Source organism: Bos indicus x Bos taurus, chromosome 2, assembly GCF_003369695.1.
Source record: "Bos indicus x Bos taurus breed Angus x Brahman F1 hybrid chromosome 2, Bos_hybrid_MaternalHap_v2.0, whole genome shotgun sequence".
Classification (NCBI taxonomy): Eukaryota; Metazoa; Chordata; class Mammalia; order Artiodactyla; family Bovidae; genus Bos; species Bos indicus x Bos taurus.
Window position 1 is genome coordinate 13,604,380 of NC_040077.1, and position 27,373 is coordinate 13,631,752.

Here is a 27,373-nt window from a genome sequence, read left to right on the forward strand (position 1 = left end):
CCCTGCTCTCTCCTCCATCTTTAAGATGCCAGACTCAAACCTCACCCCCACCCCTGCAACTCATCCTCAAGTTGAAGAGAATTGAAATGGTTTTCTTTTTCCTCCTCCAGCCAGGCAGATGTGCTTAGAAAGTAACATGATCAGGAGACAAGATGAATACTTACTCAGTTTTTTACAAGATAAGATTTTGTAAAAATAACATAGTACTCAGTTCTACAAATGTATCACTGGTATTTCAAACATGATTAATTTTGGAAACCAACCAAAATACTTTTTCAATCACTTTTAAATACAGAGGACGGTAAACCTATAGAAAACTTCTATCTTTGTGCTGGTTATCTCAATGGAGATGTCAGCTTCTAAACTAATTCACTTAATCTTTCAATGCTAAAGTGGAATTGGGCTTTTATACTTTACTATTGTCCATTAGAAGCATGAAGTAAGAAATTACTTCACATCAAGGGACAAAGCAGGTCAAACAGTTTTCTCTTAATTATTGGTAAGAGTTTGGCTCTCCAAAAAAGTTATTGTTCATGGTTTAGGTGAGCAAGGGGAGACCTCTGGCAAAGATACGTGTTCTCCGTATGAGCTGAATTCTGTCAGAGGAGCTTCTTGGTGTTTTTTGTTTCCTGGGGAGTTCCAGAAATACTAAAATTATATCAAGACAAAGTGTTTATGTTTCAAAAGTGCAGGCTCCGCATTCCAGGCTACACACTGAGGGTTCTCAAAACAGAGGCAGCTTTTATTGAAACTTGGAAATAAGGACAACTCACAAGGACTTGGACTAGTACATACTGGAAAAATAGAAGATAACCCAAGAGCCAGCTAAAAAGGGAACAAGCTAACCCAGGAGTTTCATGGTAAATACTTAAGACTTTGTGGGTCATGTAGTCTCTGTTGCAAGCTCTGCTACTGAGGTTCAAAAGCAAACACTAACATTACATACATGAGTGAGCTCTGTTCCAATAAAACTTTATTTACAAAGACAGGAGGTAGGCTGGATTTAGCCTTTGGGCTATAGTTTGCCTGTCTTTGTGGATCTAATCAAATGCTCCCCACCTAGTGGGAATTATTCCATCATTTGTTGGATTTAATTAAATAGATGGTTTTGGTAGCATAGAGAAATTAACTACTAAGAAAAGTTAGATTTGTGCTTAAGGAGAACTTTGCTTAAAATTTTACCATTAGAAGTTCGGTTTATGTGTTGAACATTATTCTCTTTAGGAATCTGCTTAAAATGCAAGGGCTTAGGAAATATATCCTTAGTATTAAGTACTAACTAATATATTAATTAGTATTAATAACTAATATTAATTAAGTACTAACTAATATATCCTTAGTATTAATTAAGTAGCTAGGGCTGAAAGAGGCCCTAGAAGCTGCCAGAGAATACATAGTACCTAGCATAAAGAAAAGAGGATTGAAAGGGGAGAGCCATGAAAGGGAGGTGTCTGTCTCCTGGCTTTAAACAGTTATTCATAGGATCCGTTTGACCATCCAATAATATTTTTTTGTTATTGTTCCTGCAAAGGCACATTCTTTAGGAATAAAGTCCTGCATGAATGAGTGCTCAGATATCCAGACCGAGGGTGCCACTTCGTTCACTGCACACCCATTCAACAAACACAGATTTTGTTGCAAGGCTTAGGGCTAGGAAATGAAGGTAAGAAGTGGAATAGGATAATCCAGCAGGGAAAATCCACATATAATACAAAATGGCAGAATCTACAAAAGAAGCAAGAACAAAGGGCAATTCTTTTTAAAAGTCCCTCAAACTGCCGGTCTCATTTCTCTCCGGCCCTCCCTCCAGTTCATTCTAGTTCCATGTATTGAAATGTGTTCCTAGGGCTAATTATTGCTTATTTTTAAAGCTGGTGTGACAGTAATAGTGAAAAACTATAAATATGATGGTTGGTAGTTGGTATAAACCTTACTTACTCCTTGCTATTTCCTTAACATTTCCATTTAAGTTGCTCAAACTAGAAAAAGATACTAGGAAGTGTTGCTCATGCATTAAAACCCCCTTGTGTGTTTAACCCATTCACCATAAGCTTGATTTACAACAGCTTCCCTTGCTTGATGAATCCCACATGCCCCATAATTTAAACATCTTAATGTGCCTCTCACTGGAGTGCCTTTTTATTTGAATTTAAATTGATTCTGAAACTGCTCCCAGTCAGAAGTTTGTGTTTGGTAAGCCGTAGCTTACAGTGGAATATGGCCACACCAAGGTCCAATCTGCAAGGTATCGGATGGAGGTTCAATTGCTACCGTAATTAACCTAGTTCAGGTTAATTTAACCATAGAATATATACTCCGGCGACTGTTTAATCTGCCACAAATAAATGAATAGCAAAGATCCTAAGCCACTTGACAACTGAAATACAGTTTGTTCATATAAATATAGAAGAACCCCAAGTTCATTTCTGAATTTGTGCAACTTACGCTTTTTTAAAGAATTTTCAATAGAAGGCAGACAAGATTTTTGTAGCATTCTAAACTTGAGAGCAATCATCCTTGTCTAGTCCAGATAAAACCAAACTTAAACCATTTTTAAAAAGTGGTTTATTATTTCTGCTATTCAAAAAGAGTATGCTGGAAGTCATTTAATGATTCTTCCAGTGATATGGACAGGCTCGCAAACAAAAATGGGAATATAATGAGGCAACGGGTGCACAAAGCGTCCAGAGAGGAGAGGCCTAGACTGCTGAGAACCCAGGGCTCCACAGAGGCTGCAGCCCTGGCCCCTGACTAGCATCACCACAGCCATGTTGATGCAGATCCTCCCCCTAAAACACAGAGGATGGTGATTCTGATCCGTGTAAACAGGCCCACCCTCTTGGACAATTGATTTTTTATCTCTGGAAATTAGGTGGCCTTAAAAATTCCTCAGGCTTGTGCTTGGATGGGCAGCATATATACTAAAATTGGAACAATACAGAGAAGATTAGCATGGCCTCTGGGCAAGGTTAACATGCAAGTTCATGAAGCGGTCCATATTTTTAAAGAATATTACAAGAGATAAGGAAGGACACTACATAACGATCAAGGGATCAATCCAAGAGGAAGACATAACAATTGTAAATATCTATGCCCCCAACATAGGAGCAACTCCATACATAAGACAAACACTAACAGATGTAAAAGGAGAAATTGACAGTAACACAATAGTAGTAGGAGACTTTACCACCCCACTCACACCAGTGGACAGATCATCAAAACAGAAAATTCATGAGGAAACACAAATGTTAAATGACACATTAGATGAGATGGATTTCATCCATAGCTTCAGGACATTCCATCCAAATGCAGAAGAATACACTTTCTTCTCAAGTGTACATGGAATATTCTCCAGGATAGACCCCATCTTGGGTCACAAATCAAACCTCAGTAAATTTAAGAAAATTGAAATCATATCAAGCATCTTCTCTGACCACAATGCTATGAGTGAAAGTGAAAGTGAAGTCGCTCAGTCGTGTCCGATTCTTTGCAACCCCATGGACTGTTTAGCCTGCCAGGCTCCTCTGTCCATGGGATTTTCCAGGCGATAGTACTGGAGTGGATTGCCATTTCCTTCTCCAGCAGATCTTCCCGACCCAGTGATGGAACCCAGGTCTCCCGCATTGTAGACAGATGCTTTACCGTCTGAGCCACCAGGGAAGTCCATCAATGCTATGAGACTAGATATCAATTACAAGAAAAAAAACTGTAAGAAACACAAACACATGGAGATTAAACAACACGTTTCTAAATAACCAACAGGTGACTGAAGAAATTAAAAGGGAAATTAAAAAAAATTTCTAGAAACAAATGACAATGAAAAAAATGACAACTCAAAACCTATGGGATGCAGCAAAAGCAGTTCTAAGAGGGAAGTTTATAGCAATACAATCCTACCTCAAGAAATAAGAGAAACATCGAATAGACAACCTAACTTTACACCTAAAACAACTGGGAAAAGCAGAAGAACAACAACAACAACAACAACAACAAAATTAGGAGAAGGAAAGAAATCATAAAGATCCAAGCAGAAATAAATGAAAAAGAAATGAAAGAAACAATAGTAAAGATAGTAAACTAAAAGCTGGATCTTCGAGAAGATAAACAAAATTGACAAGCCTTTAGCCAGACTCATCAAGAAAAAAAGAGGGAAGAATCAAATCAACGACATTAGAAATGAAAAGGGAGAGGTTACAACAGACGGTGCAGAAATACAAAGGATTATAAGAGACTATTATGAACACCTATATGGCAATAAAATGGATGACCTGGAAGAAATGGACAGATGCTTAGAAAAGTTCTATCTTCCAAGACTGAACCAGGAAGAAACAAAAATTATGAACAACCCAATTACAAGCACTGAAATTGAAGTTGTGATAAAAAATCTCCCCAAAAAACAAAAGCCCAGGACCAGATGGCTTCACAGGAGAATTCTATCAAATATTTAGAGAAGAGCTAATGCCTATCCTTCTAAAATTCTTTCAAAAAATTGCAGAGGAAGGAACACTTCCAAACTCATTCTACAAGGCCACCATCACCCTGATACCAAAACTGGACAAAGATGACACAAAAAAGGTAAACCACAGGCCAATATCACTAAGGAACATAGATACAAAACTCCTCAACAAAATTTTAGCAAACAGAATTCAGCAACACATCAAAAAGCTCATACACTATGATCAAGTTTGGGTTTATTCTAGGAATGTAGGGATTCTTCGATATATGCAAATAAATCAATGTGATACACCATATTAACAAATTGAAAGATAAAAACCATATGATCTCAGTGGATGCAGAAAAAGTCTTTGGCAAAATTTAGCAGCCGTTTATGATTAAAACGCTTCAAAAAATGGGCATAGAAGGAACCTACCACAACATAGTAAAGGCCATATATGATGAGCCTACAGCAAACATTATTCTCAATGGTGAAAAATTGAAAGATTAAGATCAGGAACAAGACAAGGGTATCCACTTTCACCACTATTATTCAACATAGTTCTGGAAGTCCTAGCTACAGCAATCAGAGAAGAAAAAGAAATAAAAGGAGTCCAGATTGGAAAAGAAGTAAAGCTCTCATTGTTCACAGATGACATGACCCTGTACATAGAAAACCCTAAAGGTAGTATCAGAAAACTACTAGGGCTAATCCGTGAATTTAGCAAAGTTGCAGGATACAAAATCAATACATAGAAATCACTTGTATTTTTATATACTAACAATGAAATATCAGAAAGAGAAATTAATGAATCAATCCCAATTCACCAGTGCAAGAAAAAGAATTAAATATCTAGGAATAAACTTAACTAAGGAGACAAAAGAACTGTACACAGAAAATTATGACAATAATGAAAGAAATCAAAGACAACATAAAGAGATAGAGAGATATTCCATGTTCCTGAGTAGGAGGAATCAATATTGTGGAAATGACTATACTACCAAATGCAATCTACAGATTCAATACAGTCCCTATCAAATTACCAATGGCGTTTTTCACAGAACTTGAATAAAAAATTTCACGATTCATATGGAAACACAAAAGACCCGGAATAGCCAAAGCAGTCTTATGAAAGAAGAATGGAGCTGGAGGAATCAACCTTACTGACTTCAGATTATAGTACAAAGCTACAGTCATCAAGACAGTATGGTACAGGCACAAAAACAAAAATATAGACCAGTGGAACAAGATAGAAAACCCAGAAATAAATGCATGCACCTATGGGTACCTTACTTTTGACAAAGGAGGCAAGAACATACAATGGGGCAAAGACAGCCTCTTCAATAAGTGGTGTTTGGAAAGGTCAGTTCAGTTCAGTTCAGTCACTGAGTCGTCTCTGACTCTTTGCGACCCCATTAATTGCAGCACGCCAGGCCTCCCTGTCTATCACCAACTCCTGGACTTCACTCAAACTCACATCCATCGAATCAGTGACGTCATCCAGCCATCTCATCCTCTGTTGTCCCCTTCTCCTCCTGCCCCCAATCCCTCCCAGCATCAGAGTCTTTTCCAATGAGTCAACTCTTCGAATGAGGTGGCCAAAGTACTGGAGTTTCAGCTTTAGCACCATTCCTTCCAAAGAACACCCAGGACTGATCTCCTTTAGAATAGATTTGTTGGATCTCCTTGCAGTCCAAGGGACTCTCAAGAGTCTTCTCCAACACCACAGTTCAAAGGCATCAATTCTTTGGCACTCAGGTTTCTTCACAGCCCAACTCTCACATCCATACATGACCACTGGAAAAACCATAGCTTTGACTAGACGGACCTTTGTTGGCAAAGTAATGTCTCTGCTTTTGAATGTGCTATCTAGGTTGGTCATAACCTTCCTTCCAAGCAGTAAGAGTCTTTTAATTTCATGGCTGCAGTCACCATCGGCAGTGATTTTGGAACCCAAAAAATAAAGTCTGACACTGTTTCCACTGTTTCCCCATCTATTTGTCATGAAGTGATGGGACCAGATGCCATGATCTTCCTTTTCTGAATGTTGAGCTTTAAGCCAACTTTTTCACTCTCCTGTTTCACTTTCATCAAGAGGCTTGTTAGTTCCTCTTCACTTTCTGTCATAAGGCTGGTGTCATCTGCATATCTGAGGTTATTGATATTTCTCCCGGCAATCTTGATTCCAGCTTGTGCTTCTTCCAGCCCAGAGTTTCTCATGATGTACTCTGCATATAAGTTAAATAAGCAGGGTGACAATATACAGCTGGAAAAACTGGACAGTAAAAGAATGAAATTAGAAACTTCCTAACACTGTTCACAAAAATAAACTCAAAATGGATTAAAGACCTAAATGTAAGACCAGAAGCTGTAAAACTCTTAGAGGAAAACATAGGCAGAACACTCGATGACATAAATCAAAGCAAGATCATCTATGACCCACCTCCTAGAGTAATGGAAATAAAAGCAAAAGTAAACAAGTGGGACCTGATTAAATTTAAAAGCTTTTGCACAGCAAAGGAAACTATACGCAAGGTGAAAAGACAACCCTCAGAATGGGAGCAAATAATAGCAAATCAAACAACTGGAAAAGAATTAATTTCCAAAATATATAAACAGCTCATACAGATCAATGCCAGAAAAACAAACACTCAATTAAAAAGTGGGAAAAAGACCTAAACAGACATTTCTCCAAAAAAGACATACAGATGGCTAACAAACACATGAAAAGATGCTCAAAATCACTCATTATTAGAAAAATGCAAATCAAAACTACAATGAGGTATCACCTTACACTGGTCAGAATGGCTAGCATCAAAAAGTCTACAAACAATAAATGCTGGAGAGGATGTGGAGAAAAGGGAACACTCTTGCACTGTTGGTGGGAATGTAAATTGATACAGCCATATGGAAGATGGTTTTTTAAGACGGAAATTCCTTTAAAAACTAGGAATAAAACCACCATATGATCCAGCAATACCACTCCTAGGCATGTATCTGCAGAAACCAGGGTTGAAAAAGACACATATATCCCATTGTTCATTACAACACCATTTATAACAGCTAGAACATGGAAGCAACCTAGATGTCCATTAACAGATGAATAGATAAAGTTGTGGTACATATACACGATGGAATATTACTCAGCCATAAAAAGGAACGTGTTTAAGTCAGTTCTGATGAGGTGGATGAACTTAGAACCTATTATACAGAGTGAAGTGAGTCAGAAAGAGAAAGCTAAATATCGTATTCTGGTGCATATATATGGAATCTAGAAAAATGGTACCGAAGAATTTATTTACAGGTCAGCAATGGAGAAACAGACATAAATAATAGACTTATGGACATGGGGAGAGGGGAGGAGAGGGTGAGATGTACGGAAAGAGTAACATGGAAACTTACATTACCGTATGTAAAATAGATAGCCAACGGGAATTTGCTGTATGGCTCAGGAAACTCAAACAGGAGCTCTGAGGCAATCTAGAGGGTTGGGATGGGGCAGAAGATGGGAGGGAGGTTCAAAAGGAGGAGATATATATATATATACACCTATGGCTGATTCATGTTGAGGTTTGACAGAAAACAACAAAATTCTGTAAAACAATTATCCTTCAATAAATAAATTAAAAAAGAATATTAAACAAAAAAAAAAATTATTGAGGCTTGAAGTAGATAGAGAGGATATAGCAATTGTTTCCTCCACACCAGGAATTATAACATATTGTAAGGTTCTTCTTATCATGGGAGAGAGGGACAGAAAACAAGCCTGCTTTGATCAAGTGCAGATTTAAATTAGTTCTTTACATTTGCTGCTGCTGCTAAGTCGCTTCAGTCGTGTCCAACTCTGTGCGACCCCATAGACGGCAGCCCATCAGGCTTCCCCGTCCCTGGGATTCTCCAGGCAAGAACACTGGAGTGTGTTGCCATTTCCTTCTCCAATGCATGAAAGTGAAAAGTGAAAGTGAAGTCGCTCAGTCGTGTCCGACTCTAGCGACCCCATAGATGGCAACCCACCAGGCTCCTCCATCCATGGGATTTTCCAGACAAGAGTACTGGAGTGTGTTGCCATTGCCTTCTCCTACATTTAGCTAGCATTGTTAATTGTTAAAGGACATTTTGTCACCCATTCATTCAATGGCACGTTGATGCAACGTTTGCGGTAGTAGTTTTTGCAAGGTACCCACCCTGCTGGAATGCGCAGTCTGATGCTGGAGGCACACAAGACACCTGACAAATTGTGAGAAGTGGTAAGAAGGGTAAAGAGGATTCGCTGATACAGGCCACACTTAACAAGGGTAGTCATGGAGTAAGAATCATGGTGAAGGTAATGATCTTAATTTAGAGTCCTTCACTTGTTCCAGCCATGGAGCCCTGTGATCATGTGTTTTTTAATAAGATTTACAAATTTAAGATTTACAATTTTTCCTTAAAAAAATTTCTCCCAAATTACATAAGCTTCAGAGCTTGCAACATCTGAATTCATGCCTGGTGCTTAGGGAAGGTTTCTCTGAAGAACAGACATTTTGGTTGATTCCATTAGGATAAGGAGACTGCTGTGCTTGATGTGAGGGTAGTGGTTCTGCTGGGTTGAAGGGCCATTTTAAAATCTTGAAGCTGGAAATTGCCCAACCACTTGGAGGAAGTGTGGAGGGAGGAGAATGGAGAATGCAGAGAGTGGGAGGAGGCAAATTTGGAGAAAGTAACAGGGGCAAACCCTGGGGGGTCATGGGGGTCACAGGAGGGAGTCTGGTTTATGTCAAAGTGATACGGAAAACCACTGGAGTGTTCTGGGCAGGCAAATGACACAATCAGATTTATATTTGTAAAAGATTTCTCAGAATTGATATAAGGTTGGGAGCATGATTAAAGAAAGGAGACTGTGCCAATATTCCAGGTGAGACGGTGGTTTAGATTAGACTGGTGATTGTAGTGGTTATGGAGGGAAGTGGAAAGATTTAGGATACGTATCAGATTTTGAAATCATAGCTGATGGGTTGGATTGTAGGGAGCTGGGAAGATAAAAGAGAAGAGATGACCTAATAGATATTGGAGGTGGGGCAGAAATATTGCCAGAAGGTTGCAATAATCCCAAGTTGTGTTAGGAATATCTAGGAAGGCACTTATTAATATAATGGCTAGGGCTTTATATATGTGAATATGGCAAAGCTGACATCTCTTTGAAGGTGATGTAAGAGCAGGATTACGGAGTTAGACATGATTCTGCATTACTTAATCCCACTCGAGTGCCCAGGAATGAATTAGGTATGTGAAACATGCATACCATCTTCATAAATCAGACTTTAACTTTGTTATCGGAGTTCGTTTACATTTCTTAGTGGCCTGTGGGAAACAATTACATGACCGCTACTGAATCATTCCAATCAATGAACAGACCAGCCTTTGAGAGCTCACATGAAATGTGGCCAACATTGTGTTTGCCTGTGGCTTAAGACCTTCACTTTAGGAGGTTTCATTAGGAGATGTTTTCCTAGAGTTAGAAACACATTTTTGCAAAAAAAAAAAAAAAAAAAGCAGTGAAGAGAAGTATTGGCTAATCTGGTTCTCTAATTTCTTCCAAGTATAACTGAAAATTCTAAGGTTAACTGTAATTAAACACAATCTGAGGGTTTAGGATCCTAAAAAATCCATATTTGTGTGTGGTATATACAGCATGAGAGACAATTCCAAAGAGCTGGGAAGAGAAAACACTGTAAGCAGAGAGTAGTTGCTATGCTGGCCTTAAGAAAATTCTTACCCTTTCCTTAGGGAATATAAAGCAATAAACATAACTGGGTAGTTGCAAATGCAATGAAAGTCATATTATTCTTAAATAGTCATATAATTCTTAAATTATAATTATTCTCATATTCATTAATTAGGCTTTTAGAAAATAGAGGTATTGAAATAACCTTGGAATTCAGGAAGGAGATCATTAGGCTGCAAAATAAGTTTCTAAAGGACTGACATCTCTAACTATGTAATGTGAAGAGTGGCAGTCAACGTAGCATTCAACTCTATATGAAATCTTCCAAGACGGATTCTGTATAAATGAGTTTCTATCTTATTTCAGAGCCCCTTTCTTTAGATTCTTCTCTGTTTTTTGATGAGAGTTGGTGATCTAGGAGTTTTTATATCTTGTCATTATGGGACTTCTGCCCTTCACTATCCTCACACACACAGTTTCTGAAATACTTATATTGAAGCCTAGTGTCTAGGCTTCAGAGAAGCCTAATTTGACAAGAAGTCTAATCTGGCGGGGGGCGGGAGGGGCGGGGGGAAGGAAGGCATGAGAAGGTAGCAGAAGACAAATGAGCCTGACAGGAAAGACAACGTAAGACCAGTAGGGGTGAAATGAATACTTTTGGGATTGCTTACATTGCAGTGTTAAACCCTGAAGAAGTGCAAAGTAGGTATGATAAAAACATTTCCGATAAAGGTAGGAAAAGAGGCAAAGCGATGCAAGAATTAGAATGGAATGATTCGGGAGACCTTGCTGATGGTGCTGGAAAGAAAAGTAATGTAGTCTGAAATTCTGCCCATTGCAGAATTTTTGGTATGTAAACAGCAAGTAGAACAGCCTATGCTGTTTCCTTGTGAGGTCTCTGCCTCCAGCTCAGACTCTCTGTTAGCCATCAGCCAAGAGTTATGTCCAAAGTCAAACTAAGGCATCAGAATTAAGTGTTAGCAGGAATTCCCTGGCAGTCCTACGGGTAGGACTCCAAACTTCCATTGCAGGGGGCACAGGTTTAATCCCTGGTTGGGGAGTAAAGATACTACAAGCTGTGCACCACAGTCAAAAAATAAGATAACCAAAGTGTTAGCTTGAAAAACATGAGTGTTAGTATGTGGAGAGCCGATGCCAGCATGTGTGAACTCTGAAAAGTAACCCTTCCCACCTTCTGGCTGTGACATGTCAAGGACCTGAGGGTCATTCCTGCTGCTGGAGCCAATCTCAGCACCGACTCCTGGAGATGCAGCCGTCACCTCCGAGCCCTACCAGGCATCCCGGGGAACCAGTGTTACATGGCTTCTGGGGAGTGGCTGCACCAGTAGAACATGAAGCATCTGGAAACTGCCCCAGATGCACTCCCAGAGCCAGACTGCACCCAGGAGCATCTCCCACTCTGCGCCTGGAGTCCTCTCAGCTGACCTGCCTACATGTAGCTGTTGGCACTGTTTGGGTTGTTTCACCAGCTACACTGGACTACCACTACAAGCAAACAATTCAGCATGCTTCTGGCTACCCCTGGGTTGGCAAGATCTACTGGAGAAGGGATAGGCCACCCACTCCTGTATTCTTGGGCTTCCCTGGTGGCTCAGATGATAAAGAATCCACTTGCAATGCGGGAGACCTGGGTTCAGTCCCTGGTTTGGGAAGATCCCTTGGAGAAGGGGATGGCTACCCACTCCAATATTCTGGCCTGGAGAATTCCATGGACAGAGGAGTCTGGCAGGCTACAGTCCATGGGGTCGAAAAGAGTAGAACACAACTGAGCAACTTTCACTTTCACTGGATGCCCCAAAATGTCATCGCTGGATGTGTTGTTCATAAAATACCCTAGTTTTGTCGCTAAGTCATGTCCGACTCTTTTGCAACCCCAAGGACTGTAGTCCCCCAGGCTCCTCTGTCCATAGGATTTTGCAGGGAAGAAAACTGGAGTGGGTTGCCATTTCCTTCTCCAGAAGATCTTCCTTACCCAGGAATTGAACCCATGTCTCCCACTTCTCCTGCATTGAAAGCAGATTCCTTACCACTGAGCCACCTGGGAAGCCCTTATATGATACTTACTCTGTTTGCCTTTGGTTAAAAAAAAAAAAAAAAATCACTTTTTATTAAAAGAAAACCCTGAGTGAATATGAGGTCTTTATCTCATTGTTGCCAAGTATGGTATGGTTTTTGTTAAAGCTTGAAGAGTAAGAAAATGGATGACTTTAATCAGCCACTAATGGGGAAAAATGAGCTTAAATATGTGACTTTCCATAGATTAAAATTTGGGAAAACTGGCTAGACTTGCCCCTGTCTGTTGTGTTCTTCAGTAAGTACATGACAAAAATACACGGCAGCCAGGTTTGCCCCTCTGTTTTGTGTATTAATAAAATTAGTCGTTGTGCAGTTCAGTTGACCCTGCCTTCTGCAGGCTGCAGCTGCTTTGGCATGCTAATTGAATTGTCAATAATAAACACAGGAAAAGAGGCACTTCAAGCTGCCATTTCAGGGCCACAAAACTTTCACTTAGAGGCTGCCTGCTGTTTCTCCCAACTGTGCATGAAAAGCAATTAAGAAAACTCTTGTGTAACTGTAGGCTGCTAAGTCAAGGATAAACTGTATGTTGGAACTAACAAAAGACGCACAAAACGCCTGCAAATCTTCTCAGAACCAAACTGTGTGCAATGGTGCTTGTAAGAATGTGTGGCCCAATTAATGGGAAAACACTGAACTAAAAGTTAAATTGTCCCGTTGCCTTTTGCCCCATAAACTGGTGTCTAGCCTCAAGCATGGGAACCCTCGCTGAATGCTTATTTTACCAAGATGGAAACACAGTGAACCAGATATGAACCAGTCTAATAACTCTACCAGACCTGGGCCAACTATTAATGCTCAGAATTTATACTGAATGAATGCGTGCTTCTTTGTTATTTCTAATTGTGTTGGTGAAAAGGTTACTAAGTTCCCACACGTGATGATACAAAAGACACTTTATGAACACAACAGCTCCATTTGACACCAGTGGAAGCAGGGACTGCAGACTCCTAGGCTGAGATAAAAATAAAATAAAATAAACTTTACATTTGTTGGCAAGTAGATGTGCCATGGTTATGTAAATTTAAGTTGCTGCTGCTGCTGCTGCTGCTAAGTCGCTTCAGTCGTGTCCGACTCTGTGCTACCCCAGAGACGGCAACCCAACGGGCTCCCCCATCCCTGGGATTCTCCAGGCAAGAACATTGGAGTGGGTTGCCATTTCCTTCTCCAAATTTAAGTTACTAGTTTCTAAAATCTTGTGAAGTCATTCTCTTGTTACTCACCAGTTACAATTTTGACATGTATGTTATCACTGAAAGTTATTTATAAACTGTTCTAAACTCCTAAGGCATCTTGGTTTGAGGTGTTATCAATATAATCCCTGGACTAGAACACCTATAAGACTTATATTTGACCTCTAAAGCTGTTCCCTGGGGGTAGAGTGTGTGTTACAGTGAGAGATAACCACACAACCTTGTTAACCCAGGAGAGGCCGTGAAAACTGGCCCACAGGACCTGGAGAAATATTTAAAGATACCAGTCAACAATTTTCTTAAATGTAAGATTTTGAATATACTGAAGTAAAAACTTGAAAGCTGCTAAAAGTAGACATGCTGCAAAATTGTTACCCCATGAAAAAACATTTTAACCCTACATTTAAAATTAAAAGTAAAAAAAAAAAAATTAAAAGTAAATATTTTACAATCATTGTTATGTTAATGTACACACAATGAAAGTATATACAAGCTTTAAAATGCTGACTTATCAAAGTTTTAAAATTAACATACAAGGCTAGAGTCTGTGGGAGTGTAAATGTGTGTGTATAGCTATTTATTAGAAGTAAAAATAGTTTCATCGGCTCGTTCAAACTTATCCTTAATTATGTTTTAAAGATTCGAGGATGATATATTATAGTAATTTAATTTTTTAAGGGTTATTTTTGTTTCCTCAACTGTGCCTTTACTGTAGACACCAGCATTCTTTGTTCTGTGAAGTAAAAAACAGCTGTAATAAGATTGGGTTCTTTGCTTCTGCCTCTATTTTTAGTAAATCAAGGATATGTCCTGGAGAATGTTTCCTATGATCTGTTTTTTTCTTACAGTGTCCAGTCAATCTGTTGTAGCCACGCCTTCTGGGAAACAAACTCACTCAGAAGGACAACGCAGAGTGGAGTGCAGTTTATTGTACCCGCGGGCCCAAGGCAGAGTCTCTTCTTAGCCAAGAACCCTGACCAGTTTTTCTGAAAACCTATATACCCTAAGTGTACGTGCCCAAACCCACCTCCCCAAATTCCCTGAAACTAGTCTGAACAAAGGAAAAGAAAGATACAATCAAAGTTAACCCGTGATTCATATGCTTTAAGCCTAGGTAGTTAACAGGGGACAATTATCAATAGGCCTGTGGTCATACCCCCAATAAGCATAATAGAATTTATGATTCTATTTGGTTACACAGATAATTAGAGTATTCTTTTAGGCAACATAGAGTGTAGGTATGAGCCCTGGGGCTCTTCCACCCAGGGGGGGGCTGGTTTTCCAGTTGGTATGTCGTTTCCATAGATACTGGGCATCTAGCTCAAAGTCCACCTAAGTCCAGCCCAAGATGGAGTCCTGCTAAAAGATGGAGCCTGTTCTGTTTCCTCCTTCAAATCAACTTTAGGAAAATTAAAGTCTAAATTATATAACATGTTGATCCAAATTCTGTGGATTATGTGGGCAGAATAAATTTGGTATTTCTTTCTGATAACAAAATGGCTGCAACTACATATTAATATTCTGACGAATGAATAAATATGATACTGATAATCTGCATCTCTCTCTCTCACCATCTCACTCATAGAACCTTTCTTTGTTTAATGAATTGTTTCAGGTAAAACATGGTGCATATTAGGAAGAGTTTATAAACCTAAATGGTAGGAAAAGTTTTTATTTCATTCTTGCTTATAAAAATCCTGTGGCAAGAATTACTGGTATCCAGAATATATCCTCTGAAGTTACTATTCTTACTTACCGACAGGAAGCAGCTGTAAAACCTGAAGGAATCCCATGAGTTTCCAAACACTGCTGTTTAGAAGTACCTATGACATATCTCGGAGAAGGCAATGGCACCCCACTCCAGTACTTTTGCCTAAAAAATCCCATGGACAGAGGAGCCTGGTAGGCTGCAGTCCATGGGGTCGCACAGAGTTGGACACGACTGAAGCGACTTAGCAGCAGCAGCAGCAGCAGCAGCATGACATATCTCGGAGAAGGCAAAGGCACCCCACTCCAGTACTCTTGCCTGGAAAATCCCATGGATGGAGGAGCCTGGTAGGCTGCAGTCCATGGGGTCGCTAAGAGTCGGACTCGACTGAGTGACTTCACTTTCACTTTTCACTTTCATGCATTGGAGAAGGAAATGGCAACCCACTCCAATGTTCTTGCCTGGAAAATCCCAGGGACAGCAGAGCCTGGTGGGCTGCCTTCTATGGGGTCTCACAGAGTCGGACACGACTGAAGCAACTTAGCAGCAGCAGCATGATATATCTGGCATGGTCAGAGGGCTGTTTTGCATTTTGGGGGTAAAGCTTGTTGGGCTCCTGGGTTCTCCTTAGGCCTCGGTGAAGGCTGTGTAACTCTAGTGTGTACTTTTGAAAATATTCAGAAACCAATGTAGAAGGTTAGCAAAGAAAAAAAATTCAGCCAACACAAGACACTGCCCCGAAATGTTTGCATCAATTAAAGCCCTGTTCAAGGCCAGGCTGGCATTCCTCCAGCTGCGGTGTTCCATGTAAAATAAAATGCTGCCAGCTGTGGTCAATTATTTGATTTCCCAGTGAAAGACGAGAAACGTGTAATCACTGTTAATATGGTAAAAATTGATCAAGTGTGACAGGCTATATAATTTACTGATTGCAATACCCTTTTAGGTACCAACTCTGAGACCAGTACCTGCTGATTAGTTTCTAGATGTCTAGAGCTAAGGTAAGAGTTATGGTAACTTTAATTTAGCTTTATGTCTGTCACATGACAGAGGATTGGTTAAAAGATTTACTTGCCTGAGAGAATACTACCAATTATTCAAACATTTTTGCAAGAGTGTTTAATAATGCAGTAAATTCTTGTGATATAATTTAAATGAGTAAAGCAGGACTCAAAGTTACCATAGATGATTATAATTGCCTAAAAAAAATAAAAAAATCTGAGGTTAAAGAAATGCTAGAACATCAAAATATCTTTTTTCTGTTCCCATTTGTATTAAGCCAAATGTATTGATTGAAAACATGAGTTTGAGTAAACTCCAGGAGGTAGCGAAGGACAGGGAGGCCTGGCATGCTGCAGTCCCTGGGGTCTTTAAGAGTCTGATACGACTTAGCAACTGAATGACAACAACTGATTTAGAAAGTATAGTTGGCAGTCTGGATATGATTTGAGAAAGACACAGAGGGAAAAAAAGATACATTTAAAGCATCAAAAATTGTAAAGTACCCAGAAAATAGTGAAAAAAGGGGGGATCTGAAAGCCCAGCACCTTTCACCTTTCACTTTTACAACTTATGCCAAGAAATTCATTCTCATACTACATGTGTTTTGGTGATAAACATCCTTGGGGATCTTAATACACTGGTTATCTTTGGAGGAGGTCGTAACGATAGGGCAGTATAATCTGTCTGGTCAGGAGGGTGAGCTCAGAATTCAAGTTCTATCTCCCTACAGCGTTTCTTCCAACTTTTGTTTTCCCGGAGTTTTGCAAATGATTTGAAAGACAAGGTCCAAGACTTTATGGAATTCTCAGCAGGTAGTTTTTGCAGTGAGTATCCATTCCCAGCACTGTTTAGAATATTGTGAGCAAAAGAACAGATGTGCTTTTCCTCGGAGGATAACCACAGTGCTCCTCTTATGTGTTTCCTTTATGCTCATTGAGCCTCTACTGCACGCACAAAATAGATATTGTAAATGTTTTATTGTCATCGGGCACAGAGTGAGGCTGGCAGTCAAGTTCCCTGTAAGTGACATGTGCTTTTAGTAATTCTCCCTGAACTGCAGCTCGATCATTTTTTGTGGGGTAACCAGATAACACACAGGATTTTGGGATGTGTTGTAACTGATATTCTAATCAAGATAATTCATGCAACCAAAATGAAAATACTAAAACTGAATATGTTGGTCAAGTTTTATGTTCCTTGCAACAAAAAGGTTATACTACTACTAACTACAATGCCAGGTGATTACTTAAATTGAAGGAAAAAGGACCCCATGTCAAATCAGTTGACAGCAATAGAGGCAGATGAAACCAGAAAAGGTAGGATTTGTGCAATTGTGTTATTTTATCGAAACATAAACTTCACTAGTGAACTCCCAAAGCAATGTCTCATTCCCATTTGGAAAATCGCAATTGGCATTTTTTTCCATTGTCTATTTTGGTCCTTATGAAAAGAAAGTGGAAAAATGGCCTGATGAGGTGGCATAATGCTTAAATCCACACCCAGTCTCTAACTTTTTCCCCCACGGGGTTCAGTCTACAAAGTCTCTAACACTTGCTGCTATTAATAAAAGCTGAATAAAATGATGCCTTTGTCTGAAGACATTAGCAGAATTGTAGTTGTGTTCCAAAGGATCAGGGGGCTGAGAAGAGGGAGGGAGAAGGCCAGCTGCCCAGGGCACCGACCTGAAGGGTTGCTAAATTTGTTAAGGGGGAGGGCACCCAGCCAGCCATCAAGGAACCGCAAGTGCTCTGTTGCCAGTGTAGGTGCCCATGATGCTCAGAATAGTTCTGCTTATTTAAAGCAGTTCTACCACATGGGCTCAGAAACTCTAACGATCGTTTATGTTTTTTTTATTGAAGTAAAATTTTAAAAATTGGACATGCAGTCTTGCTCCATACTCAGCAACTACTTTAGAGTTGAGGTTATAAAGACAGCTAAGTATTTTGAACGTAAACCAGGAAACCACCACCAACCCTTTTCTCCCCCACCCCAGAAACTCTCCAAAGTATTAAAAAAAAATTGTTTCCCTAGTTGGTTCTTATTTGAGGATGCTGCAGTGTTACAGCATCCTGGCCAAACAGTAAAACGGCCTAGAAACTCTGAACCACATCGTAGTCCAATTGAAACTGCTCTCTGGGGGTTGGACTTGAACGCTCCCCTGGAGTTCTGATCTACACTCACTATGTTGAATGACAGCCACCTGACTATGGTTGCTATTAGACCCTGAACGCTTAGCTCACATTAGAAACACCTGGAGGGTTCGTGAAACTCACTCACTGGGCCTTAACCCCCAGAGTTTTTAAGTAGGTCTCGGTGGGATCTGAGCGTTTCTGGCTCCCTCAAGTTCGGTGCTTGTTGATGCCGTCCCAAGGACAACACTTTGAGAACCACAGCCCTCAGGGAGATCCTGCGTATCCTAAGGTACTTTCACTCCTGGAAAGCTTTCGGCAGTGTTTCTGTTGTTGAGGGGGAAGATGTGGAGGAGGAGCGCAGAGTTGGTGCCAAAGGACAGGAAGTAGAGGGAAGGGACTTTAAGGTTAAGATGAGTGTTACCCAAACTGAAGATGGGAAGGTTTGAACTTTTAAAGTCTGGGCTAGGCAGAGAAGTTTTGCCCAAGAAGTTTGAGGAGAGCAGACTAGGGAAGCCTTAATGCATATAAGAAGATTGAAAGGAAATTTTAAAGAAGCGTTGTCAAAGTCTCTATTTTTCCCTCCATATGATGAGAAATGTAAGCGAAGGACGGTTTTTGGTTGTGTCAGATCTCGCCAGTGCCGCGTCTCTGTGATGAACCGTGTGTGTCAGGCTTTTATAAGCATGTGTGTGTGCATGTGTGCTAAGTCACTTCAGTTGTGTCCAGCTCGTTTCGACCCTGTGGACTGTAGCCCTCCAGGCTCCTTTGTCCATGAGATTCTGCAGGCAAGAACACTGGAGTGGGTTACCATGCCCTCCTTCAGGGGATCTTCTGAACCCAGCGATCAAGCCCACATTTCTTAGGTCTCCTCATTGGCAGGCGGGTTCTTTACCACTAGTGCCGCCTGGGAAGCCTGTAAGCATTACATCCCCTATTTTTTCCCCTTCATTCTCCTCTTTAGGAGAACCATAGCAACCTAACTTCAACTCTGTAAAGAAACCAGAATTAGAAGCAATTGGGACTTAAAGACCCAAAAAACTGTGTTTTTGGGGCTTAAGGAAAAAGGCATTTGCCTGAGTCCAGGAGAGACTATGTTCAGGGCTATAAAATGGGTGTGGAGCAGAAGGTGGAAAAGTGTATTCCATGGCTCCCACTGGGAAAGAGAGATTCTAGAGTGTAAAAGCCCCTGCCCTTCAGCTGTGTGTGTTTCTGGGGGTGGGGCGGGAGTGGGATTGACAAGGTACCCAGGAGGGCCCCTACTGGCAGGGTGCTTTGGTGGAGGCAAGTGTCCAAAGCAGAGGCAGGCTGCCCCTGGGGAGCTGTGAGGGTGGACACAGCTCTGGGACAAGATGTATTAGGCCTGAGAAATCCTGAGGGTGGTGGAAGAGGTGTGTGCTCTGGGTGCTGGTGGAGTGGGTGACGATGCCCACACAGAACTCTTAATTGCTCATGTGACGGTAATCTACACACAAAACAAAAACCAGCCGCAAATACTAATAAGCCATTTGTTTCTAAAAGTTTTCTTTTAGATTTACTAGCTCTGTAAATTTAGCAGACCAAGGCAGACTCCCCTTCATTCATAGAGTCCATGCTCACTGCAGGAGACATTAAGGAGCAATAAAAAGACCCTAAAGCAAAATGGGAGCGTGGGCTCTGGTTATCAACTAACAGGATGCCATCTTCTGGATTAGTGAAAGTAGCTAAGATTGAAATGAAGAAAAAGTGAAATTCAGAATTTATTTCAGAAGAATCAGCTGGGATACACTGTCCCTTGGAAACACAATGTTTTAGCCACATATATTTACAAGTACTTTAAAAGGGCACCCACAAGCAGTGGGAAATAAAGTGTGCTTAGACTCAGAACACCTGAGATCTAGCTCTAACTTTGTTGATAACTAGTGGCAGGAGGTCAAGTCACTGACTTCGTGAGTCTCACTGTTTTCTTACAAATCGGAGATCTCTGAGGCCCTGAGAAAATACCCTATGAAAGAGATGAAGAATCCTATGTTAGGGCTTAGTTAGGCACCTAGTTCTTGAAGTGTAAAACAAATTTGTATTTTTTGCCAGTCCTTAACTAAGATTGAAATTAGGTAAAATTCAGATTTCTTTTCCTTGGGTTACGGGTGAGGCCAAAATAAGATTTTATAAAGCACAAAGAAATCAGTACAGCCTTGTCCTCTAGGTAGGAACATACAGGACAAATGTTAGGACAGTTCAGTTTCAGTAAACAAGAAATTTGGCTACCTTAGCACAATGCTGGAGTAGAGTTTAGTAACTGTTAAGTTTCTTTTTTTTTTTTTTTTCTGGAGGTGGGGAGAAGTTTACATTCCTCAGAGGACATGCACTAAAATAGAGGAAGACTTAGACTGGAATTTTTTTTTGTAACAAACAATGAACCTAATTTCCTAGTTTCTTCTGTTGCCCTCTGTTAGTTTTGAAACTGCACAGCAGAACAATTTCTTTTAAGAGGGTTTAAGATTCAGACATTTATTTTATGTGAAAATTAAGCATACTTCTTCTTTATTCCTGGTTTTATTCCTGTCTCACTTTCAAAGGTAATATATTTTATAGATAAAGTAGAAAGTTTTTCTAAAAATTAAAATTCTGATGGAATAAGAACAAGTGACAACTGAGTTGTTAAGAATTTCATCAGGAATTTAAAATCAGGTATATTGATAAATATTAGCTATTTCTCATAACTGTGTGATTAAATCAGTAAGAAACTAGTATTATAAAATAATTAAAAATCACCCTTTACAGATTATCTGTGGCTTATCAATGATATTCTGCCAGTCTTACAAACACTTAATTTTCATTGTATTATCGATATAAGATTCATCCTTTCGCTAGTTTCTGAGCCCTTCTACCCTCTCACCGTGGTTTCTCCTTCCAGTGTCCCAAAGCTCTCCCAATTGGGTTATTTTTGCCTCCACATATAAATGTGCTCAGTAAGTTCTAATCTTAAGCAATTAGATCCCATCTACCCACCATCTAGTCAAGGCTATGGTTTTTCCAGTAGTCATGTATGGATATGAGAGTTGGACTGTAAAGAAAGTTGAGGGCTGAAGAATTAATGCTTTTGAACTGTGGTGTTGGAGAAGACTCTTGAGAGTCCCTTGGACTGCAAGGAGATCCAATCAGTCCATCCTAAAAGAAATCAGTCCTGAATATTCATTGGAAGGACTGATGCTGAAGTTGAGGCTCCAATACTTTGGCCACCTGATGCGAAGAGCTGACTCATTTGAGAAGACTGATGCTGGGAAGGATTGAAGACAGGAAGAGAAGGGGATGACAGAGGATGAGATGGTTGGATGGACATGAGTTTGAGTAAATTCTGGGAGTTGGTGATGGACAAGGAGGCCTGGCGTGCTGCAATTCATGTGGTCGCAAGGAGTTGGACACGACTGAGCAACTGAACTGAACCCACTGCTGCATCTTTCCTTGCTTGGCTTTCTCTTCTGTCCTTTCCTTTCTCTACTTTCTATTTTTCTCCTTATCTATCCATTTATCTCCTTTTTGAAGAAAGTGGGGAAAACCACTAGACCATTCAGGTATGACCTAAATCAAATCCCTTATGATTATACAGTGGAAGTGACAAATAGATTCAAGCAATTTGATCTGATAGAGTGCCCGAAGACCTACAGACAGAGGTTCATGGTATTACACAGGAGGCAGTGACCTAGAACATCTCCAAGAAAAAGAAATGCAAACAGGCAAATGGTTGTCTAAGGAGACCTTACAAGTAGCTGAGAAAAGAAAAGAAACTAAAGGCAAAGGAGAAAAGGAAAGATATACCCGCCTGAATGCAGAGTTCCACAGAATAGCAAGGAGAGAGAAAAAAGCCTTCTTCAGTGATCAATGCAAAGAAATAGAATGGAAAAGACTAGAGATCTCTTCAAGAAAATTAGAGATGTCAAGGGAGCCTTTCATGCAAAGATGGGCACAATAAAGGACAGAAATGGTATGGACCTAACAGAAGCAGAAGATATTAAGAAGAGGTGTCAAGAATACACAAAAGAGCTATTAAAAAAAAAAGTCTTCAAGACCCAGATAACCACAATGGTTTGATCACTCACCTAGAGCCATACATCCTGGAGTGTGAAGTCAAGTGGGCCTTAGGAAGCATCACTATGAACAAAGCTCGTGGAGGTGATGGCATTCCAGTTGAACTATTTCAAAGCCTAAAAGATGATGCTGTGGAAGTGCTGCACTCAATATGCCAGCAAATCTGGAAAACACAGCAGTAGCCACAGGACTGGAATAAGTCAGTTTTCATTCCAATCCCAAAGAAGGGCAATGCCAAAGAATGTTCAAACTACCACACAATTGCACTCATCTTACACGCTAGTAAAGTAATGCTCAAAATTCTCCAAGCCAGGCTTTAACAGTATGTGAACCGTGAACTTCCAGATGTTCAAGCTGGATTTAGAGAAGGCGGAGCAACCAGAGATCAAATTGCCAACATCCGTTGGATCATAGAAAAAGCAAGAGAATTCCAGAAAAACACCTACTTCTGCTTTATTGACTATGCCAAAGCCTTTGACTGTGTGGATCACAACAAACTGTGGAAAATTCTGAAAGAGATGGGAATACCAGACGACTTGACCTGCCTCCTGAGATATCTGTATGCAGGTCAAGAAGCAACAGTTAGACCTGGACACAGAAAAATGGACTGGTTCCAAATAGGAAAAGGAGTACGTCAAGGCTGTATATTGTCACCTTGCTTATTTAACTTATATGCAGAGAACTGTGGTGTTGGAGAAGACTCTTGAGAGTCCCTTGGACTGCAAGGAGATCCAACCAGTCCATTCTAAAGGAGATCAGCCCTGGGTGTTCTTTGGAAGGAATGATGCTAAAGCTGAAACTCTAGTACTTTGGCCACCTCATGCGAAGAGTTGACTCATTGGAAAAGACCCTGATGCTGGGAGGGATTGGGGGCAGGAGGAGAGGAGGGCGACAGAGGATGAGATGGTTGAATGGCATCACCGCCTAAATGGACATGAGTTTGAACAAGCTCCAGGAGTTGGCGATGGACAGGAAAGCCTGATGAACTACAGTCTATGGGGTCACAAAAAGTCGGACGTGACTGAGTGACTGAACTGAACTGTCTTTCCCTGTCCTCCTTCCCCAGCCTCTCCCTTTCATTCACCCACTGGGGAAGTGCTTTTGAGGGCAGGGTTAGAGCTTTAAATCTGGTGAAGGAGACAGACATTTGGTAAAGCAGCAGGCGAGAATCATCACCTGTCCTCTTCGTCTCCAACTATTGCAATTCAGCTTGAAGCTCCAGCCCAGGCCTTCAAGCACCAATCAGCTCCAGACAATAGACTCCTTTTCCTTTTATTTACACTTTCCATTTCTTACAGGCGTTTATCACTTAATTCTTCTGGAAACATCTTTCTCCTTCGCCTTCTAGTCTCCTTTTTCACTGGTTTTCTTGTTCCTTCTTATCCCCTAGGCCCTTTGGTACCCTTTCCTATAAATGGGTGTCATTTCATAATGTTCTCCAACCAGTCCCTTTATGACATTTCTAATTTCCTGAGACAAACCCTCCTACTCTCCTGCCTTCTGTTGCCCCCTATGCACTGATAACCACATGTTCAATCGTATCTCTTTCCTCTTCAGTCGAATGTCAGGTGGCATCCCATCTCAAACTCAAAAGGTTCTGAATTGAACTCTTTTTTTTTTTTTGCAAAACTGTATCCTCCTCGTGTGTTCCCTATTTTAGAGAATCGCCATACACACAATCACCTAAACAAGACTTACTCTTGTAAATAAGAGCAGCAGGATTTTCAAGACTGGCTTTTTTAGACAATATTCAAATTGAGATCTAAATGACTTTAGGGAGCCTATCACACAGATATCTGGAGGACAGAGTATTCTAGGCAGAGGAAACAGAACGTGCAAATGTGGAAAATGATTGAGGAGTTCATAGGACGGAACAAAGACCAGTGTGGCTGGAGGGTATGAGACAAGACGGGGGCGCAGTGCCAGACGAGCTTGAGAAATTAGCAGGAGTGTCATCACCAACACTGATGTAGATCATGGGAAAGGTTTCATTTTATTCTAAGTAAAATGGAGTGCCACTGAGGGATTCTGCAGCCAGAGAGTGACTTTTAATTTATACTTTGTAAAGATCACTTCTGCTGCTAAGTCACTTCAGTCGTGTCCCACTCTGTGCGACCCCATAGACAGCAGCCCACCAGGCTCCCCTGTCCCTGGGATTCTCCAGGTAAGAACACTGGAGTAGGTTCTACTACTCTATAAATAAATTTTGGAAGAGCAAGAATACAGACACAGGGTCCAGCTAGGAGGCTGTTAGGCTATCTAGGCAGGAGACGCTAAAACCTGGAAATAAAGCAGTTCCAGGGGAGGTAAAGGAGGAAAAGTCAGGATGTATTTTGGAAGTGGCATCAGTAGACTTCCTGATGAATTGGGTATAAAAGGGAAGGCAAACAAAGGCATTAAAGACTATTTCTAGATTTTTGGTAGGAGCAACTGTGGAGCCATTTCACTGAGATGAAAAGACAGGGAAGGGACGGAAATTTGGGGGGAAGGTCAATAGAAAGCTTTGTTTTGATTATGTAGTTTGAGATGCCTTTAAAATCTGAAAAGAAAATGTCAAGGTGGATAAAGGAAACTGGAGTCTAGAAGAGAAGTCAGAACTGGTGACCTAAATGTGGGAGTCTTTGACAGATAGATGGTCTCTAATGCCACGGGAACACATAAGATTGTCCAACAAGTGAATGTGGGTGGAGGAAAGCAGAGGGCAGGGGGACTGAGGATGGAGTCCTGGGTTACACTAATACACTAGTGTTCAGAGGTCAAGCAGAAGAGAAATAAGCAGATTAGTTGAGCAGATGAGTGAGGAAGGGGACCAGGAGAATGTAGTGTCGTTGAAGCTAAGAGAGGAGTTTGCTTTACTGGACAGTGATCAGTGTCACTGAGAGATCAAGCAAATGGAGAGCAGAAAAGGATGTTAGGATGAAGTCTGACAATGACTCTGACGAGAGCAGTTTCACAATGCAGGGTGCCCTGCCTTTGAGAGTGACCACTTCACACTGACCTGATATACTTTATTTCTTGTATTATTTTTCATTAAGCTTCTGTATTTTTATTCTTCATTAAGTGGATGTATTAATATTTCTACAGTCCTTTATGACAGGCTTCCCTGGTGGCTCAGACAGTAAAGAATCTGCCTGCAATGCAGAAGATCCAGGTTTGATTCCTGGGTCAGGAAGATCCCCTGGAGAAGAGAATGGCAATCCACTCCACTATTCTTGCTGGAGAATTCCACAGACAAAAGAGCCTGGTAGGCTACAGTCCATGGTGTCACAAAGAGTTGGACACGACTGAGCAACTAGCATACTTATGTCATAATAGTCATTATTGGTGAGAGCTTATTAGAATAGTGTGTGCAAAGGCATAGACACATAAAACATGATACACACTTTCAGGCCTGGGCATTAGTTGCACATGGCCAGAATGTATAGTACATGGGTGAGAATGAAGGTGGAAAGGATCAAACAGAGTGAAGGTAAAGTTGGACAGGTAGACAGGACACAAAAGAGGGGAATTTTACAGTTTGGTGGTTTTTCAGAGTTTTGCCATTTTCTTCTTAGAGATCTTGTATGTATTTTGTTAGATTTCTACCTAAGTATTTCATTTGGAGGGGTGCTAATATAAATGGTGTTGCATTTTTTAATTCAAATTCCACTTGTTCATTGCTGACATACATATCTCAGAGACACTGCAGGTTCAATTCCAAACCACTGCAATAAACTGAATATGCAATAGAGTTACGTAAGTTTTTGGTTTCCAAGTGCTTATAAAGGCTATGTGTATACTGTACTGTAGTCTATTAACTGTGTAACATAGCATTATATCTAAAAAATGTACACACCTTAGTTTAAAAATGCTGAGCTCTGTAGTGAGTTGTAAGCTTTTTGCTGATGGAAGGTCTGGGCTCCAAGTTGATGGATGCTGACTGACTAGGGTCGTGATTGCTAAAGGCTGGAGTGGCTGTGAAAATTTCTTAAAAGAACAGGAAAGTCTGCTGTATCGATTGATGAAGCTTTTCTTTGCACAAATGGTTTCTCTGTAGCCTTTACTGCTTTTGATTATCTGTTTACCTACAAACAGCAGAACTTTTGAAATTGAAATCAGTCCTCTCAAACCCTGTTGCTGTTTTATCAACTAAGTTTATGTAATATTCTCCAGAAACTGACATTTCTTTAGCAATAGAGTATTTTTAAAAACCGCAAACTTTCAATTAAAAATGTGATTTCTGCAAAATGCAATAAAACAAGGTATAATCTGTATAGGAAAGTGATTGACTTTTGTATATTAACTTCGTATCCTGTAACTTTATGATAATTGCTTATAAGAGTTTCCTGACAAAGGTTTTCTGATGCTGTTGACTCTTTGGGATTATTCTGAAGAATGTTACCTACAAACAAAGTTTTATTTCTCCCTTCCCAATATCCTTTTCATATTCCATTAGCTAGGATTTCCACTGCAATGTTGAAAAGCAGTCTTGAGAGGGAGCATCCATGTCTTAGTCCTGATCTTAATAGGAAAGCATCAAGTTTCTCATTGTTACATGTAATGTTAGCCATAGGGCTTTTTGTGCAGGGGTGTGTGTGTATGTATACTATCTGAGGAAGTTCACCATGATTCCTAGTTTACTGAGAATTTTCATTATTATGGGTGTTGGCTAAATTTTTGTTTCTGTTTCCATTGATATGATCATGTAATTTTTCTTAACAACAAATTGATGTGATGGATCGCATTTTTTACTTCTAACTTTTAACTTCTAGGTAGCTTTTTACTTTTAAGGAGCTTTCACTTTTTGCTTTCACTTTCTCACCCCTACTTTCTACTTTTCTTTTAAACAACCACTTTCACTTTTTACTTTCACTCCTGCTTTTCACTTTTATTTTTAACCTATCATGCTTAGTTTTCGTTTTCACCTTGCTTCTACTTCACTTTTTCTTTTTATTTCTACTTTTACTTTAAACTTTTACTTTTTATTCTCTTCACTTTCATCTTTTACTTTCACCTTTAGCGTCTACTTTGTACTTTCACTTTTTAGTTTTCCTTTTT

At 40.2% G+C, this 27,373-nt stretch overlaps 1 non-coding gene across 1 annotated transcript; it reads left to right on the top strand.

The window, feature by feature from the left end:
• Positions 1-2,897: 2,897 nt before the first annotated feature.
• On the top strand, positions 2,898-3,004 carry LOC113882019. Its single transcript, XR_003508255.1, has one exon. It is a non-coding gene; the product is annotated as a U6 spliceosomal RNA (small nuclear RNA).
• The last annotated feature ends 24,369 nt before the right edge of the window (positions 3,005-27,373 follow it).